Source organism: Haliotis rubra, unplaced genomic scaffold (genome assembly GCF_003918875.1).
Source record: "Haliotis rubra isolate DU_JTF1 unplaced genomic scaffold, ASM391887v1 Scf126, whole genome shotgun sequence".
Classification (NCBI taxonomy): domain Eukaryota; kingdom Metazoa; phylum Mollusca; class Gastropoda; order Lepetellida; family Haliotidae; genus Haliotis; species Haliotis rubra.
In genome coordinates, this window is record NW_025765181.1 from 1,698,882 (window position 1) to 1,716,732 (window position 17,851).

Consider the following 17,851-nt stretch of genomic DNA (forward strand, 5'->3'; position numbering starts at 1 on the left):
GTGATGATCTTACGTATACAGTTGTAATGTAATGGAGAGTCATGGTGATGGTTGAGGGTGATGATCTTACAGTTACAGATGTAATGTAATGGAGAGTCATGGTGATGGTTGAGGGTGATGATCTTACAGTTGTAATGTAATGGAGAGTCATGGTGATGGTTGAGGGTGATGATCTTACAGTTGTAATGTAATGGAGAGTCATGGTGAGGGTTGAGGGTGATGATCTCATAGCTGTACTGTTAAACATAGTTTTAAAACACAAGTCCGTTTGCAATATGATCAAATCTAAGAACACTATGTTTATACTATTGGTCATGAAATCACATCTTATTCCTGTCTAAAACCTATATTTTTTTATATTATTTTATGTAGTAGAAAAATCTAATTTGTTATGCTACCGAAGGCAGTATATTATTCAGACAAGGAGTGAGTAGCTGTCTAGCCTGATTGGACGATTACACGGCGGAAGCCGATGACCCCCTGGAGGCAAGTTACCTCTAATCCTTCAGATCTGTCTCCAGTTGTTGGAGCAGAAGTAAACTCAACAGCAATTCCATACAATTACCAAATCATTTCAATTCATAATATTGTCTACGTTTCGGAAGTAGATGATTATCACGTCTTCGTTCTTACGATGATGAATAAATGATGATTTAACATAGTGATACTTGGGACTACTGTTTTAGCACAAGACATCATTGTAAAATCAGGCGGGTTGGTCATTCGAAAACACATCAAGCCGCCATAAGATCCTCACTTGCTGGAGTGGAGTAAATATTTCATTACAGGGAAATGATAATGGTGATTGGTTGTCACCGTAAAGCACTACCAATGTGGGATCAGGGAAGAGTTCTGTTACATCATTGACCAAGACATAAGATTCTTGGGTCTGTCGCCATTCTCTACTGCAGAATGCAGATTTCTTCCAGACATATTTGAATAATCTCTTCATTTTGTCAATATATTTATAGGATGGAGATGTGTTCCCCTCCCCTGTGGTTAAGACAATAATGAGTTATTTGATGCACTTTGCCTTTTTGGGGGAAATGGCTTGAGGGTGTTGATGGGGGCAGAACTTCTGCAGTATATAGTTTACTTGATAATCATGTGTCTGTGGCAGGTTTATAATGTCATTATTGATTGTGTTAAGCAAAAACTTGTTGGCTGTTTTCATTCAAAGTGATGTAAGTTTTTTTCTGATGTGAAAAGTTTTGCTTTGTTTTGAGACTATCATGACAATATTCCAAAGTGCTTGTGGCAAAGTTTTAAATTGAATACTTTGTGTCAGAACAATTTCTTTCTTTAAAAAGTCTGAAATATAAAATGAAGGTGAAATTCAAACAATGTTAATTTCAAAGTTACAAAAGTAAGCTTGGTTCTTTATAAGTTAAGTTGCTGTCTCATTACAAGATTAATATGTAATTTTTGTGTCATAAATAGATTTATCAGAATAGATCCCATACTAAATTTATCTTAGATCATAAGGTTATTCACTGCTAAAACACCAGGAAGTAGACTGGTTACGAGAAGGGCAATTAACATTTACTTTGCTGCCAGTAGGGAATCTGATACTGCTATACAGAGATGAGGGTATAAATAGTGCAGCAATTTAAATTCCAAGGATGGGGTAATGGGGACCTATTTGGACTTGGAATCTCATATCACACTTTAAACTTAGAACCTGGTCTTAGAGGCCAGAAAAACATGGTTATAAAGGTAACATCTTGGTGGATAGTGAATTAGACTTGCTTTCCTGGCACCTTGTTAGTGGCACTCAAGTTTTGAATAATTTAAAATCAGTTTCACTGTGAAAGTGCTTGTGCATCTTGATGCAGTGACACCCTGTCACCTTGCAGCTTTTTGGAGCACTGGCGCCCAGTTGTCTCAGGTGCAGCAGTTGTGTAGAGTTGTGTCCCTTGAGGGACTAACCAAAGATCTTGGCTTCGAGTCCCATTTTTCCCTAATTATGTTTGTTTCATTGTCAGCACCATACCCATGTTATGTTTCACCAGATGTACGAGGCCTGTATTACTTCAGACTTCTTTACCACATCAACTGATAGCCCAGGACATAACTGAAATTCTGTTCTTAGCAACATTTAGGCTGAGTGCCTCACTGACTCACTCACACTCTCACTCACTGGCTCACTCACTCACTCACCCACCCATTTACTCACTCACTCACTCACTAAGGACATGGTTCTTTAACCACAACCCAAAGCCCAGCATCAGTAGGTATGAGTATCAGCTCTAGAGTATCAGCCCCAAGACCGTATTTCCCACGGCAGATCAATACTAACCCAGGTGGTATTAAGACTGGAAGTGTATAGTACTGCCATAGTCAATGCCGAGCTGACAAGGAATCCTGTAATGGTTTTACCAGTTCAATAATACATGACCGATCTATACAAGTGCATACGTTTCACGGATTGTTGGTTAATGGCCTGTATTGGTTTAAAAAGTGGGAGCTCTTGGGAATTAGGTTAAAATAGTTTAACATGTCAAGGTTCCTGTGCTTCACTTAAACACCCGGCATAAAAGCTTTTTGTTGCCATGCTGAAAAAGAACTGACTATTCTAACATCTGAATGCCACTTTTTCTAAACCAAACTAGGCCACATGTAGAATTGTTTTTGTAACTGAACCTAATAGAACTTTCTCTTCTAGCCTTTCTGTTCTATGTATTTTGTGTGATGCTACTTTCAATGTCAGTCAAATACAACATTAATGAGTGATGTGAGTGAGTGAGCGAGTGAGTGAATGAGTTAGTATGGTACTAGACCACTTTAAACAACGTTCCAGCAGTAACAGGTCGGTGGGGTAGCCTAGTGGTTAAAGCATTCGCTCGTCACACCAAAAAACCTGGTTCGATTTCCCATATGGATACAATATGTGATGCCCATTTCCTGTATCCCCTTCCGTGATATTGCTGGAATATTGCTCAAACTTAAAAGCAGTGTAAAACTAAACTCACTCACTCACTCCAGCTGTGGGATTCATGCAATAATACTGATGTATTGGATAGAACCTTGGTATTCAGCATAACTGGCGAACGCTTTAACCACTGGGCTGCCCCACCATCCCAAATGGAGGAGACATTGTATTGTAATGATTCAGCTTTCATACATCCCCTATGGAGCACAGGTGGAGAACTGAGGTGCTGTAGCTCCTTGTACAGATCTGTATAATTGGGACACCACCATCTCTGGTTTGAAACCTTTTTTTCTCCCTGACAACGTTCAGCTTCATCACTTGATACTGGATACGTTCAGCTTCATCACTTGATACTGGATACGTTCAGCTTCATCACTTGATACTGAATACGTTCAGCTGCATCACTTGTTACTGGATACGTTCAGCTTCATTACTTGATACTGGATATGTTCAGCTGCATCACTTGTTACGGGATACATACAGCTTCATTACTTGATACTGGATACATACAGCTTCATCACTTGATACTGGATACGTTCAGCTGCATCACTTGTTACTGGATACATACAGCTTCATTACTTGATACTGGATACATACAGCTTCATTACTTGATACTGGATATGTTCAGCTTCATCATTTGATACTGGATACGTTCAACTTCATCACTTGATACTGGATACGTTCAGCTTCATCACTTGATACTGGATACGTTCAGCTTCATCACTTGATACTGGATACGTTCAGCTTAATCACTTGATACTGGATACATTCAGCTTCATTACTTGATACTGGATACGTTCAGCTTCATCACTTGATACTGGATACGTTCAGCTTCATCACTTGATACTGGATACTCATTGATACAACTGGATTATTGTTGAAAGGTGTATTGAATCAAAATCACTCAGAATGCCATGTCTTAGGACAATAGGTAAACAATTGCTAAAGATAATCCACAGAATCTACAGTCACCTTTGCTTGTGATTATTTCAACATCATCAGTGTGGTTGTTCTGATCAGTTGCATGTCATCATGACCTGATGGCATGGGTTATTGCTCATGATATCAGTCACATGTTTCTTTAGTCCACATTCCGGCAGCCATTAGTACCTGGAATATTGCATTTAACAACATCCCCAAAGCAACTACTGGAAACAAATATTGTGTAAGATTTTACATAAATAATAACTGTTTGCTGAACATGCAAGACACTGGAAGAAACATTGTGGAAAAAAACAGATGTTCAGGTGGCATGTGGGACCTTTCTGAAATTGCATCGTTGTACCTGATGACGGGAGATACTTGCTGTCAACCACTAGCTTTAAAATTTATTGTTGTGTACTGCAGAGTGAGTGAGTGAGTTTAGTTTCCTCTGCTTTTAGCTATATTCCAGCAATATCACGGCAGGGGACGCCAGAAATGGGCTTCACACATTGTACCCATGTGGGCTAACTACAGAAATGAGGACTCTGTGCAGATAGTTAGATTGACATGATTGATATTGCCTGATGATGTTTCATTCTCAGCTCCCTTGGGAGTATACAGCCCAGGCTGCCTGTGAGACACTGGAACTGGAACCTTTGTGCAAACGACAGGTTTTCTAGGTCACCAGTCTCATTGATCACTTCTGAAATTGACGACATTAAGCAATGTTTTAAATTGAAGCTTTGGAATAATTCAGAAATATTCAAAGAATTTTTCAAAAATGCCCGTCGAAGTCGTCAGGTGTTTATGTTTGCAGCATCTGAATATTAAACAGTGTGTTCTCATGGACATATGGTCAGTGTGTTTTTTCAGCCATTCAAACAAATATCATTGCAGCATCAATAGCACAATTAAAAGGCCTGCAGTATTTCTATTGAACACAGTGTACATTACAGGATAGCGGTATTCATCAGATTGGTGAAATCAATGCTCTACATATAACATGAGTGAGAGATGTCAAGTGCAGCCCAGTCCTGAGTGAAGTATATTCTCACAGCGCTGAATCTGACCAGCAGGTACATACGTGAGACTGCTCATTATCTGACCAAGGTCAGCACATCTGGAGTGACCAAGCCTATTGATTTCCTCCTGTCAAGCATTTCGACATCACTAGCTGAATGCCAGTGACTTTTGAACTGGGCTCCAAACATTTCCATAAAGCTTGCTCAACTGTCTAGCTGAAATCTTGTTGATATAACTTTGGTTGTATTAAATTCGACTGGGCCACTTAGTGTGGTTTGTTATAAACATAGTTCGTCACACATATTTCTACCAAAACACTTAGTAAGCTACCAACAAAAACTGTCAGTTATATCTGTTAGTTCGTTATAAGTTTGCTTGTTATAAACATAGTTCGTCACACATATTTCTACTAAAACACTTAGTAAGCTACCAACAAAAACTGTCAGTTATATCCGTTAGTTCGTTATAAGTTTGCTTGTTATAAACATAGTTCGTCACACATATTTCTACTAAAACACTTAGTAAGCTACCAACAAAAATTGTCAGTTATATCTGTTAGTTCGTTATAAGTTTGCTTGTTATAAACATAGTTTATTGTACATTTCTACAAATCGTCAAGTTAAATAATCCTTTAATGTCCATTGGATTTTTCTTTTAATTTCATAGTTTATTGGGAACCATGGAAAGTAAGAAAATTTGTTTTAGCTCTCATTGTGACTGAGACACAGCTTCATTTATCATTAGTGAAAATGAGTTTGAAGTTTAAGAACCACCACAAACATTAGACTCTTGTATAGTACCGAGAAACTTCACCACTGTTTGGCATACTGGTCTCAAACAAACACACAATACATTCAGGTTGACGTAAATATGAAGCTGTAACCAGAACATAGGTCTCATTCAATTTGATGGTGGCTTGCATAGTACTTTGTTAACAAGCCCAGCTGTCAGGGTGTGTTCTGTATAATAATAATATTAATAATAATAATAATAGTTTATTACTGTGTCATATGTTACATGTAGTAATACATTTTGGCACTTTACCTTATACAAACACCGGGCCAATTCGGGCCTAAGTGACACCAGATGAATACATATATTTTTCAGTAAAAGTGAATAAATAGTATTATAAAAATATTCATATATACATATACATCAATCACATCCATTCACACTTCATGCTCTGTCACAAATGTTAAAAGGGAGCTATATTACTAATATCAACTTTCTCATCTCTCGTACAGTATTTACCACCCGTTTAAGAGACAGTTGGTAATATACGACTAATCACAGAAGGAATAGAATACATTCAAATATGCATAAAAGAATCACTCATTCACAATACATTCATTCAAATACAAGTTACATATAGATCGAAGCTATAATTGTCAAGTCTCCTGGGTCACCTGTCTTGATGACATCTGTTAGATGACATATTTAATCAGCTTGCTTGCATATCGTATGAGAAGCTGGCATTAGGGGTCGCATAGTGGTTAAAGCGTTTACTTGTCACATCACATGGGTACAATGTGTGAAGCCCATTTCTGGTGTCCCCCACCGTGGTATTGCTGGAATATTGCCAAAAGCCACGTAAACACACTCACTCACTCACTCACTCACTCACTCACTCACTCACTCACTCACTCACTCACTCACTCACTCACTCACTCACTCACTCACTCACTCACTCACTCACTCACTCACTCACCACTCACTCACTCACTCACTCGTATGAAAAGCAACCGAAAGCAGAAGGTTTTGGCATCTTGAAAGACAAAAATAAAATCGCTGTATAAACAAACACAATTAATTGTCAGTCATTAACCAACATACACTTTACAAAGACTTCTTTTATGTCGTTTGTCATTTTATGACTCCCAGAAGAAACTTTTGAGAAAAATAATGTCCTGTAAATCAATTGCCAACGGCCAGCCCACACTATTTCTGACGCTGACTTTCTTAAGTCATAGTGTCATGTAAAAGGTGTATCAGACCAACAGCACAGCACAGCAGTGGAGTGGTGTGAGATTCAGTAATCAGATCAGTCTTGTGTCAGTAATCAGATCAGCCAACAGGCCCCACAGCTCAACTTACCAATATACAGCAAGTACTACTCACATCAGAGGTCTGGGTTTGAATCCCAGTGTTTAACAAAATGTGATGCTTATTTTGTATCATGCCATTATTGAATTGCAGGTACAGTCCAAAAATGAAAAGATATCTCAGTAATTCGTTTAATTTATGTATGGTAATCAGTACAAAGGAAGACGGTATCCTCAATCTTACTCAGTCTTCAGTAGGTTCTATTAAGTTTTGATGCGTAGGTTATTGGTAGACTTAAGAAGCTATATATATATATAAATACTGACTATTGTGAGCATATGTCCCAGACAATCTGGATTCCCTAATAATTCATAAGGTGCTGTGGTCCCAGGGCGTTCCTATCAGGAAATAGTCTGGGAATGTTCAGAATATGCAATAGCAATACTAACGAGAACATCTAGACATTGTTATAGTGCCTGCCATGGTTATTGTTGTCAGTAAGCTGTGGCAGTCTGTACGTACTAACTGCCTATCAACTGATCATGTACACAGACAGTGGATCAAGACCGTGGTGATATTAGTCTGGAAAAACTTCAAAGTAGCGTGGAAAAATCTGGGAAATGTCAAGTAATATTGTTGAATATTGAAAGTGCTTTATGAAGAGTAGCCACAGGCAGAAATTCGATGTTTCAGTGATGTTGAGGAAGCTGGTGCCGGCAACAATCACTAACATAAAGGTGAAACATTAAACATCAGTCTACAATTGAGATGTTGATTTAAAGTGTCTCAAACAACCACAGCATGGCTCTCATTGTTATTCTGAAGGTCTAACACAGTGAACACGAGCTGGTATATCACAACACTGATGACTGACAGGGTCAATGGAAGGACAATATAGCAAGGAAAGTGCTTGGTCTGTACCAGTAATTGTGCAACATGAGGGTTAAGGTTGATATTGGTGCAACAAGAAGGCTATGGTTAATACAGGTGCAGCATGAAGGCTAGGGTTAATACAGGTGCAACATGAAGGCTAGGGTTAATACAGGTGCAACATGAAGGCTAGGGTTAATACAGGTGCAACATGAAGGCTAGGGTTAATACAGGTGCAACATGAAGGCTAGGAGTTAATACAGGTGCAACATGAAGGCTAGGTTAATACAGGTGCAACATGAAGGCTTGGGTTAATACAGGTGCAACATGAAGGCTAGGGTTAATACAGGTGCAACATGACAGATGAAGGCTAGAGTTAATACAGGTGCAACATGAAGGCTAGGATTAATACAGGTGCAACATGAAGGCTTGGGTTAATACAGGTGCAACATGAAGGCTGGGGTTAATACAGGTGCAACATGAAGCTAGGGTTAATACAGGTGCAACATGAAGGCTTGGGTTAATACAGGTGCAACATGAAGGCTGGGGTTAATACAGGTGCAACATGAAGGCTTGGGTCAGTACAGGTGCAACATGAAGGCTTGGTCTAATACAGGTGCAACATGAAGGCTTGGGTTAATACAGGTGCAACATGAAGGATAGGGTTAATACAGGTACAACATGAAGGCTGAGGTTGATATTGTGCAACATGAAGGCTACTGTTAATACAGGTGCAACATGAAAGCTTGGGTTAATTCAGGTGCAACATGAAGGCTACTGTTATTACAGGTGCAACATGAAGGCTTGGGTTAATACAGGTGCAACATGAAGTCTAGGGTTAATACAGGTGCAACATGAAGGCTCGGGTCAGTACAGGTGCAACATGAAGGCTTGGGTCAGTACAGGTGCAACATAAAGGCTTGGGTCAGTACAGGTGCAACATGAAGGCTCGGGTCAGTACAGGTGCAACATAAAGGCTTGGGTCAGTACAGGTGCAACATGAAAGCTTGGGTCAGTACAGGTGCAACATGAAGGCTAGAGTTAATACAGGTGCAACATGAAGACTAGGGTTGATATTGTGCAACATCAAGGCTCCGGTTAATACAGGTGCACCATAAAGGCTGAAGGCAAAAATGTTATTTAAATTTAAAACAAAATATATAAACATTTAAACAGTGTATTTTGATGTAAATATGTAAACAGCAATCCCAATGCATGTAAAGTCAATGTTATTTACAACTCACAAAGACAGCGTGATTGTCTGAATGAAGCAGACTGTGTGTCTGTGTGCCAGTGTCTGTGTCTGAGTGTCAGTGTCTGTGTGTCAGTGTGTCTGTCAGCCTTATGTCTGCCATGAGCTACCCTCTGACGTTCATGTAGCCTTGTCTTTCCGTTATCACCATCACAACACAAACCCATTAACTATTCGTGACAATAAATTCACACGTCTTGTTTTGCTGAATATGTCCAACACTGATTAATGACAACTAACTACTGTTCAGTAGCAGTCACTACTTCATTACTCAAACAGTATTGATTACTTGTTTGACCTATCTTCATTAAAAATATAACGTGATCGTAAATCAGTAATTTTCTTCTACTTCTATGTGTACAATGTGTGGTTAGGAAAGTAGCACAATTTAATTACACTTCACTTTACCCAGCACAATTGATTTCGTTGCCTAAAAAAGTTCCTGAGTGATTAGATCATGGAGGTCTGGCCTACCATACATTATGAGGTATGTTATGGTTTACAGTTTCACCTCTAACAACATGGAAATATTTTCCAACTCAACTTCAAAATCAATTCTGTTATCAATAATATATGTTCACCATTTGGTACCTTGTTCTGATCCCAGGGGAGGCAGGGAATAGTGGAGCCTCTCAAATTGGTCTCCAGGTACTGCCCTGGACATGTATAAGCATCTGATTATGCCCTGATACAGCATCGCACTCCAACCTATCACACCTCCCGTATCACTATGAGTAATTACCTGCAACAGGATCTGCCACCACCTCCAACATTTTCCCACAAATAGTGCAGGCAGAATTAATTAAATCTGACCATAACCTTTGACCAGCATATACTCCTGGAACCTCTGATGGGACAATATACTCTTGGAACCTTTGATGTGATGTGTCATCAATAGTGAAGGTCAGAATCAGATAGTGTTGCTGCTTGACTGGTATCGTCCTCGACAATGCAGGGTATCATAAGAACACTGCATTACGATGAAGTGTTCAGATTATTCAATACTATTGCTTCGTTTCAACCCAGAAATCTAGAAACATAATCAGGGTGAATCGGAACTTGAACCCACAATCATAGGTTCCTGGCAAGCTCAAGGGATGCAACTCTTCACAGCAAACTGCATATGTAAGATAACTGGGAAACCTGTTGCCCCAAACTGGACATGGTAGAAACTGCGTAGTTGACCTACATGTTATTTTGGAGGTTTGACTGGTGGCTTGTCTCACTGAGACTCGGGTTCAGCTCCCACAATGTACAGTGTATGATACCGTGTCCTGAAATGTGGTGTGGCTGAGTGGTGGCTTGTCTCACTGAGACTCAGGTTCAGCCCCCACAATGTACATTGTCTGATACCGTGTCCTGAAATGTGGTGTAGCTGAGTGGTGGCTTGTCTCACTGAGACTCGGGTTCATGTACTCCCACCTGAAATGTAGCAGTGGTGGTGTCATGATACCATGAACCCCACAATGACAGTGTATGATACCGCGTGTCCTGAAATGTGTTGTAGCTGAGTGGTGGTGGTGGCAGGTTCAGACCCCACAATGTACAGTGTATGATCACTGAAATGTGGTGAGACTTGTCTCACTGAGACTCGGGTTCAGCCCCCACAATGTACAGTGTATGATACCGTGACCTGAAATGTGTTGTAGCTGAGTGGTGGCTTGTCTCACTGAGACTCAGGTTCAGCCCCCACAATGTACAGTGTATGATACCGTGTCCTGAAATGTGGTGTAGCTGAGTGGTGGCTTGTCTCACTGAGACTCGGGTTCAGACCCCACAATGTACAGTGTATGATACCGTGTCCTGAAATGTGGTGTGGCTGAGTGGTGGCTTGTCTCACTGAGACTCGGGTTCAGCTCCCACAATGTACATTGTATTATACAGTGTCCTGAAATGTGGTGTGGCTGAGTGGTGGTGAATATTGCTAAAATTGGCATAAAATCATACTCACTCACACACTAATCTGATAAATATCTGTGTGTTCCATAGCAAAAACCATTGCCTAATCCAATTTTTAGAATTTTATTTGTCAGAACTGATGATACTCACAAGTTCTTTTATTGTGCAAAGAATTAATTATTAAATAAGTAAATAATAATTTTTATCAGAAAAGGCATCAGTTTTATGGAATCCTATCAAAAACATCAGTTATAATGTTTTTCAATGTTTTTATACAAAATTGTTGCTCCCAGCAGAAGCAGCAATTCTTTGCATCAACAAAACTATTCAATCAACAAATGAAAATGTATTTGTAAATACACAATGCATTTGTTCACGTTTAAGAATGCATCAGAATAATATCTTTAATGTACAGGAGCTTGTTATGACATACCAGCAGAGTCTGTGGTGATGTTACAAAGCGTCCTCATCAAGCTATTGTTAGCTAGAACCAGTCCAGGTGGAGAGACATTAAACTTTCAACACAAAGATCCTGATGATGACACTGCTAGCAGATCTCCACATCATCACAGAGACCCCGATCCAATACAGTGCTATAATGAATACATGCTGAAGGACACAGATTCCTGTTATGGCATTATGGATTTAGCAGATCTCCACAATATCTCGAGGATTTCACTTGAAAGGTCTACCTGTGATGATTACAGCACATGTGAAGGCCGAAGGACTATATATTGATTGTTAAAGGCACCTGTCTGTCACTGATGAATGCTTAATTAGAAGGTCTTCAATTGTGTCTCCAGTCATTAGGACCTGTGTCTGTGTGTGCATGGTTACATGGTTACATGGCATGCAACCTTCGGGGGAATGTATTAACAGCACCATGGGAGCAGAGTGGGTATGACCACTGTGACACAGGCAGACTACCAACTGTTACCGTAGACCAAGTCGCAAGCTCCAACAGTGTGGACGTACTTTTGACCGATTGTTCCTCATTGTTAAAGGTAGGAAAGTCATTTTGGTGGTGCGAGTTCACTGTTTTCATCTGCGAGAGGAAAACCGTATTGATCAGTCGTGAATGGCATTGATTACACGAGGCAGTCTCTTCCACTACAGACAAACGAATGTTTGCTGTACTCCGTCAGATCAATTGTGGAAGAATCAGTTGCATAGAACAGTTGCTGCAGAAACTGTGTTTAAGACTTGTGGACAACACCTATCGGTAGAGAAGACTCAGCATGTGTTTGGTATGTGATGTTATTGAACTGGATGCTAGTCAGTTGTAGTGGTAGTAGTGCAAGATTCTGGTTCCACTGCCTGATGGCATGACCTAAATTAGGGGGATTTCCCAATTGATTGTGGTTGTGGAAGGTCGCTTTGATGTTTCTTGGCGTAGTGGAAAGGGTAATGATATGATGTGCTGGAGTATTTGTGGAATTGCTGTAAATGTAGCCCTGAAACTTTGCCAATAAGCGGAATTCATTATAACAGTCTTTTAGGATGAAGTTTCCTTTTTAGGGATTTGTGAATAGTTTCATCTTTATGCCTTTGTTTTACATTCATGCATTCCCAGATTAGTTGTGTGTGAATGTTGTGCTGATCATTGTAAGGTTCAATGTTTTCAGTCTGCAAGAGGGCTGATGTTCCATGTTTGAGAGCTGATGTTCCATGTTTGAGAGCTGTTATTCCTTGTTTGAGGGCTGATGTTCCTTGTTTGAGAGCTGATATTCTTTGTTTGAGAGCTGATATTCTTTGTTTGAGAACTGATGTTCCTTGTTTGAGAGCTGATATTCTTTGTTTGAGAGCTGATGTTCCTTGTTTGAGAGCTGATATTCTTTGTTTGAGAGCTGATGTTCCTTGTTTGAGAGCTGATATTCTTTGTTTGAGAGCTGATGTTCCTTGTTTGAGAGCTGATATTCTTTGTTTGAGAGCTTGTTTGAGCTATTCTTTGTTTGAGAGCTTGTTTGATATTCTTTGTTTGAGAGCTGATGTTCCTTGTTTGAGAGCTGATATTCTTTGTTCTGATGTTCTTTGTTTGAGAGCTGATGTTCTTTGTTTGAGAGCTGATGTTCTTTGTTTGAGATATTCTTTGTTTGAGCTGATGTTCCTTTTGTTTGAGAGCTGATGAGAACTGATGTTCCATGTTTGAGAGCTGTTCCATGTTCCATGTTTGAGAGCTGATATTCTTTGTTTGAGAGCTGATATTCTTTGTTTGAGAACTGATGTTTTTTGAGAGCTGATGTTCCTTGTTTGAGAGCTGATGTTCCATGTTTGAGAGCTGATGTTCCTTGTTTGAGAGCTGTTATTCTTTGTTTGAGAACTGATGTTCCTTGTTTGAGAGCTGATGTTCCTTGTTTGAGAGCTGATGTTCCTTGTTTGAGAGCTGATGTTCCTTGTTTGAGAGCTGATGTTCCTTGTTTGAGAGCTGATGTTCCTTGTTTTATTCCTTGTTTGAGCTGATGTTCCTTGTTTTTGAGCTGATGTTCCTTGTTTGAGAACTGATGTTCCTTGTTTGAGAGCTGATGTTCCTTGTTTGAGAGCTGATGTTCCTTGTTTGAGAACTGATGTTCCTTGTTTGAGAACTGATGTTCCTTGTTTGAGAGCTGATTCCTTGTTTGAGAACTGATGTTCCTTGTTTGAGAGCTGATGTTCCTTGTTTGAGAGCTGATGTTCCTTGTTTGAGAGCTGATGTTCCTTGTTTGAGAACTGATGTTCCTTGTTTGAGAGCTGATGTTCCTTGTTTGAGAGCTGATGTTCCTTGTTTGAGAGCTGATGTTCCTTGTTTGAGAGCTGATGTTCCTTGTTTGAGAGCTGATGTTCCTTGTTTGAGAGCTGATGTTCCTGTTTGAGAGCTGATGAACTGAGAGCTGATGTTCCTTGTTTGAGAGCTGATGTTCCTTGTTTGAGAGCTGATGTTCCTTGTTTGAGAGCTGATGTTCCTTGTGTTAGAGCTGATGTTCCTTGTTTGAGAGCTGATGTTCCTTGTTTGAGAGCTGATGTTCCTTGTTTGAGAGCTGATGTTCCTTGTTTGAGAGCTGATGTTCCTTGTTTGAGAGCTGATGTTCCTTGTTTGAGAGCTGATGTTCCTTGTTTGAGAGCTGATGTTCCTTGTTTGAGAGCTGATGTTCCTTGTTTGAGAGCTGATGTTCCTTGTTTGAGAACTGATGTTCCTTGTTTGAGAGCTGATGTTCCTTGTTTGAGAGCTGATGTTCCTTGTTTGAGAGCTGATGTTCCTTGTTTGAGAGCTGATGTTCCTTGTTTGAGAGCTGATGTTCCTTGTTTGAGAGCTGATGTTCCTTGTTTGAGAGCTGATGTTCCTTGTTTGAGAGCTGATGTTCCTTGCCTGAGTGTCTGTTCCTTGTTTGAGAGCTGATGTTCTTGTTTGAGAGCTCATGTTCCTTGTTTGAGAGCTGTTTGAGAGTATGATGTTCCTTGTTTGTGTTGAGAGCTGATGTTCCTTGTTTGAGAGCTGATGTTCCTTGTTTGAGAGCTGATGTTCCTTGTTTGAGAGCTGATATTCCTTGTTTGAGAACTGATGTTCCTTGTTTGAGAGCTGATGTTCCTTGTTTGTTGAGAGCTGTTTTAATGATCATGATTTGTTCATGACATTGTTTGATTTTTCGTGATAATACATTGTTTGAGTGTTCCTGAGGTTCATTGTCTGAATGTTCTTGATTGGACTTTAGTTTGAATGTTCATGATATCTCATTTTCTAAAGTTGGGCCTCTCTTAGTTATTACCAACCAACAAGAATCTTGCTTCCCATAAACGAAGACAGTTACATAGGATTAGCTTGTTTACAAGTTCATGTTTAAATGTCAGACAAGAGTCCTATTTGTAAATCTCTCTTAGAAACACTGTCACTGCTTGTGGGTTTCACTAAGGCTGTAATCACCTGAGACCTGCATCACTCCAGGCCTTCCTCCCACCTCAACCTGACACTGCGATGTAACAGGAATACCGCTCATATAAACATCTACACCATGCTGTGATATATCTGAACCAGGCATGTTGGTCCAGACTCCATGACTGTGATACATGCTGTCAGTTTAGTCATTTCTTTGTCCAATAAAGATAGCAAGTTTCTACTTAGATTAGTTAAGTGACTTGCTTTGCCACTGGTATGGCAGGATTCCCTCACCTTTATGCAAAATCTGTTATTGGTTCATAAACACATACTTATGATGATATCAGAACTGTATGATCGAATTACTTGCTTGATAACGGTGTTAAAACCTACACCGAAACGTCGCTCTCACAGCAATTAAAGAAGTTGTTCATCCATATATTGTTATCCTTCCTTACTGCTCCAACTTCTAAATGCCTTTCAAAGAAGTTGCTTTTAGTAGAGTTGATGGAAATTGTTTGGGTATAATACATAATTGTGAAAGAACAAAATCAACTGCAGAAATGTTTTGGATTATTATTTCTGCTATATTCCACTGGTGTGTCTACTAACACACTGGGTAGTTGTTGTAACTAACACTGTGATAGGGTTTGGTCTCTAAAATATGTTCCTAAATACAGAATTCTTCTAATCTTGAGGTAGCCAGGTTAGAATAGGTCCATGACAACATATGCTGGTCTTTAGTGGTACCTTTGTATTTGAAGGATCAGGGGATAAGGCTGAGGGATTTTCTTTTAAACCGTGTCATCGTACCCAAAACCGTCACTCATAATATCAATCACTGGATTGTCTGATTTGAATTTGATATTTTACGTGTCTCTGTCGTACATCTGGGTTTGCTGAGCATGAATCCAAGAACATACAGAATATACTGACTCAGATTTTGGCATCCCAATGTTGTCTTACTAAATAAAGACATAAAACCTTTCCACATCCATAAGAAATCTCTACAAATAGGTAAGTTGATTGTACAGTTGCAAGTACAGTCGAACACCGTTGTGTCGAACTCTGATAACTCGATATCTCGGTTGTCTCAATATAACATCTCGGTCCCGGCAAAATCCTTCATGATTTATCATTATTCAAGCTCTTTTAACTTGATGCGGATATCTCGATATTTCGGATATCTCGATATAATTTCATGGTCCCAACAAGCAAAATTACCCTTTTAACTTGATATTTGCAAAGAAACTCGATATTCACATACCTTTCATGGGCAAGTCTTGAACTGAGTTTGTTTCAACAGGTTTCCACACGGTGCGGCATGAATCAAAGGGATGCGGTAGTGTAAACTAATTAGGGCTAATTGAGTTGAAGGCGTCACTTGTTTGTTATTTAATTAGGATTAAATAAGAAGGAATTAATTAGGAAGTACTCGCTACTGATAACGAATCATAGTTTCGAATCAAAACATACTGAGAAGTGTTTTGTTTTCTTTCCTAGTTAAATGTGATGATATGCCCTGGTCGGATGTCTCGAAGTTTGGATAACTCAATATTTTTTCTTGGTCCGATGAATATGGAGACAACGGTGCTCGACTGTATATTATAGGCATGTGTTTATATGTTGATTGCCACACTCAGCAATACTACAGCTGTATGACAGCGGTGTTTACATGCCTGAGTGTGCCATCAGGAACCTGCTGATGGGTAACACAACGACACAACCTGGTGTCACTTGGTGTCAGAATAGTGTCGTTGGTCTAGATGATTGACTCTAACACAGCTGAATATGTAGAGTGCACACATTGACTGTCACCATGGCTCTGATCCCAGCGAACTCTTCAAGGCTAGGCATGTGATAATACCTGGATTGAAAAAATTCGTTCAGCTCAACCAACGACAATTCTACTTTGTGTGGTCACTGAAGCAAAGATGTGTCAGGCAAAGAAATGCCGAGGTAAATGTCATTCAGACCTTCCCAGGTGGCCAGACATTGCTAGGATATCTACATGCTTGAGACAGGTGGGGCCATGTTGGTGATCAGGGGATCTCCATGTACCTGGACAGGTAAACTTGATTAGATCAGGAAGTTTAAGATGAGATGCTGTGAAAGTTGTTGACATAGTGTCATGGAATCTGTGACATTTGTACAATTGCTGACAATATGCAGCGTACAAACAGCACTGTTGATAAGGAAGTTAAGTATATGTTGTTTCAGATGTGTTTAGTGAGAGCATGTCATGTTAAGTTATATCTACCTGGGATATTCCTTGGTCATGAGGTCCGTAATTATCTTATATACAAATCATAGCACTATTGTGCCTTGTGTCTTGAATAGATGTCATTTGGCATTATTTTGTCGGAAATGAATGTTATATGTACTTATAAATATGTACTTTTCCTAGACTATCATGTATGGTTATGATGCTGATAGTGTGATGGGGATGATGATGATGATGTTGATGATGAAGTTGGTTGTGATGATGAAGTTGATTGTGATCTTGGTGACGATGACAAAACTTATTATGATGATGTTGGTGATGAAGATGAAGTTGGTCATGATAATGGTGGTGGTGATAATAATGATCATGATTATCATCATGTTCTCAGAGGTTCGTGTCATCTGTAATCCATGTTATTCATGAACTATCTCCATTATACCATCATTCGCCAGTTACAATCAAACCAATTGTGTGTACATATGATATTCGCTTCGCTTCTTTTCAAAGGCTTATGACAACACAAAGGCTGAATATTTCAATTAAATCTACAGCATGGATTATCTTTAGGTAAACATCTGTTTATTGAATTCAGCATCAATTTGTAATTGTTTGTGGCAACAGCTGAGATTTCTCTTACCTACACTGTAGTTTACGTCCACCATGATGCTCACCCACACTGAAATACTGGAAAATTAACACCTTTTTGAGGCCAGATGTTGACTGTGAAGCTTTTATCATCTGCGTGCTGAAAGCTGCTAACACGGAGCTAATGACAGCTGACTTCGTCAATTTCTGCATTACCTAACGGCTGGAAAATTATAGCGTGTTGTAAGCCGT

General features: G+C 39.5%; 1 protein-coding gene across 10 annotated transcripts in view; it reads left to right on the plus strand.

Annotated features, from left to right (window-relative positions):
* The window catches only part of LOC124266484 (complexin-like), a 286,478-nt gene that overhangs the window by 213,846 nt on the left and 54,781 nt on the right, over positions 1-17,851 (plus strand). The window contains exon 1 of one of the 10 annotated variants that reach the window (XM_046701278.1): positions 11,677-11,947. The exons of 4 other annotated variants lie outside the window; for them this stretch is intronic. The gene's annotated coding sequence lies outside the window, so the exon portion shown is untranslated. 5 more of the 10 variants (XM_046701284.1, XM_046701283.1, XM_046701281.1 and 2 more) reach the window with 5 other exon arrangements.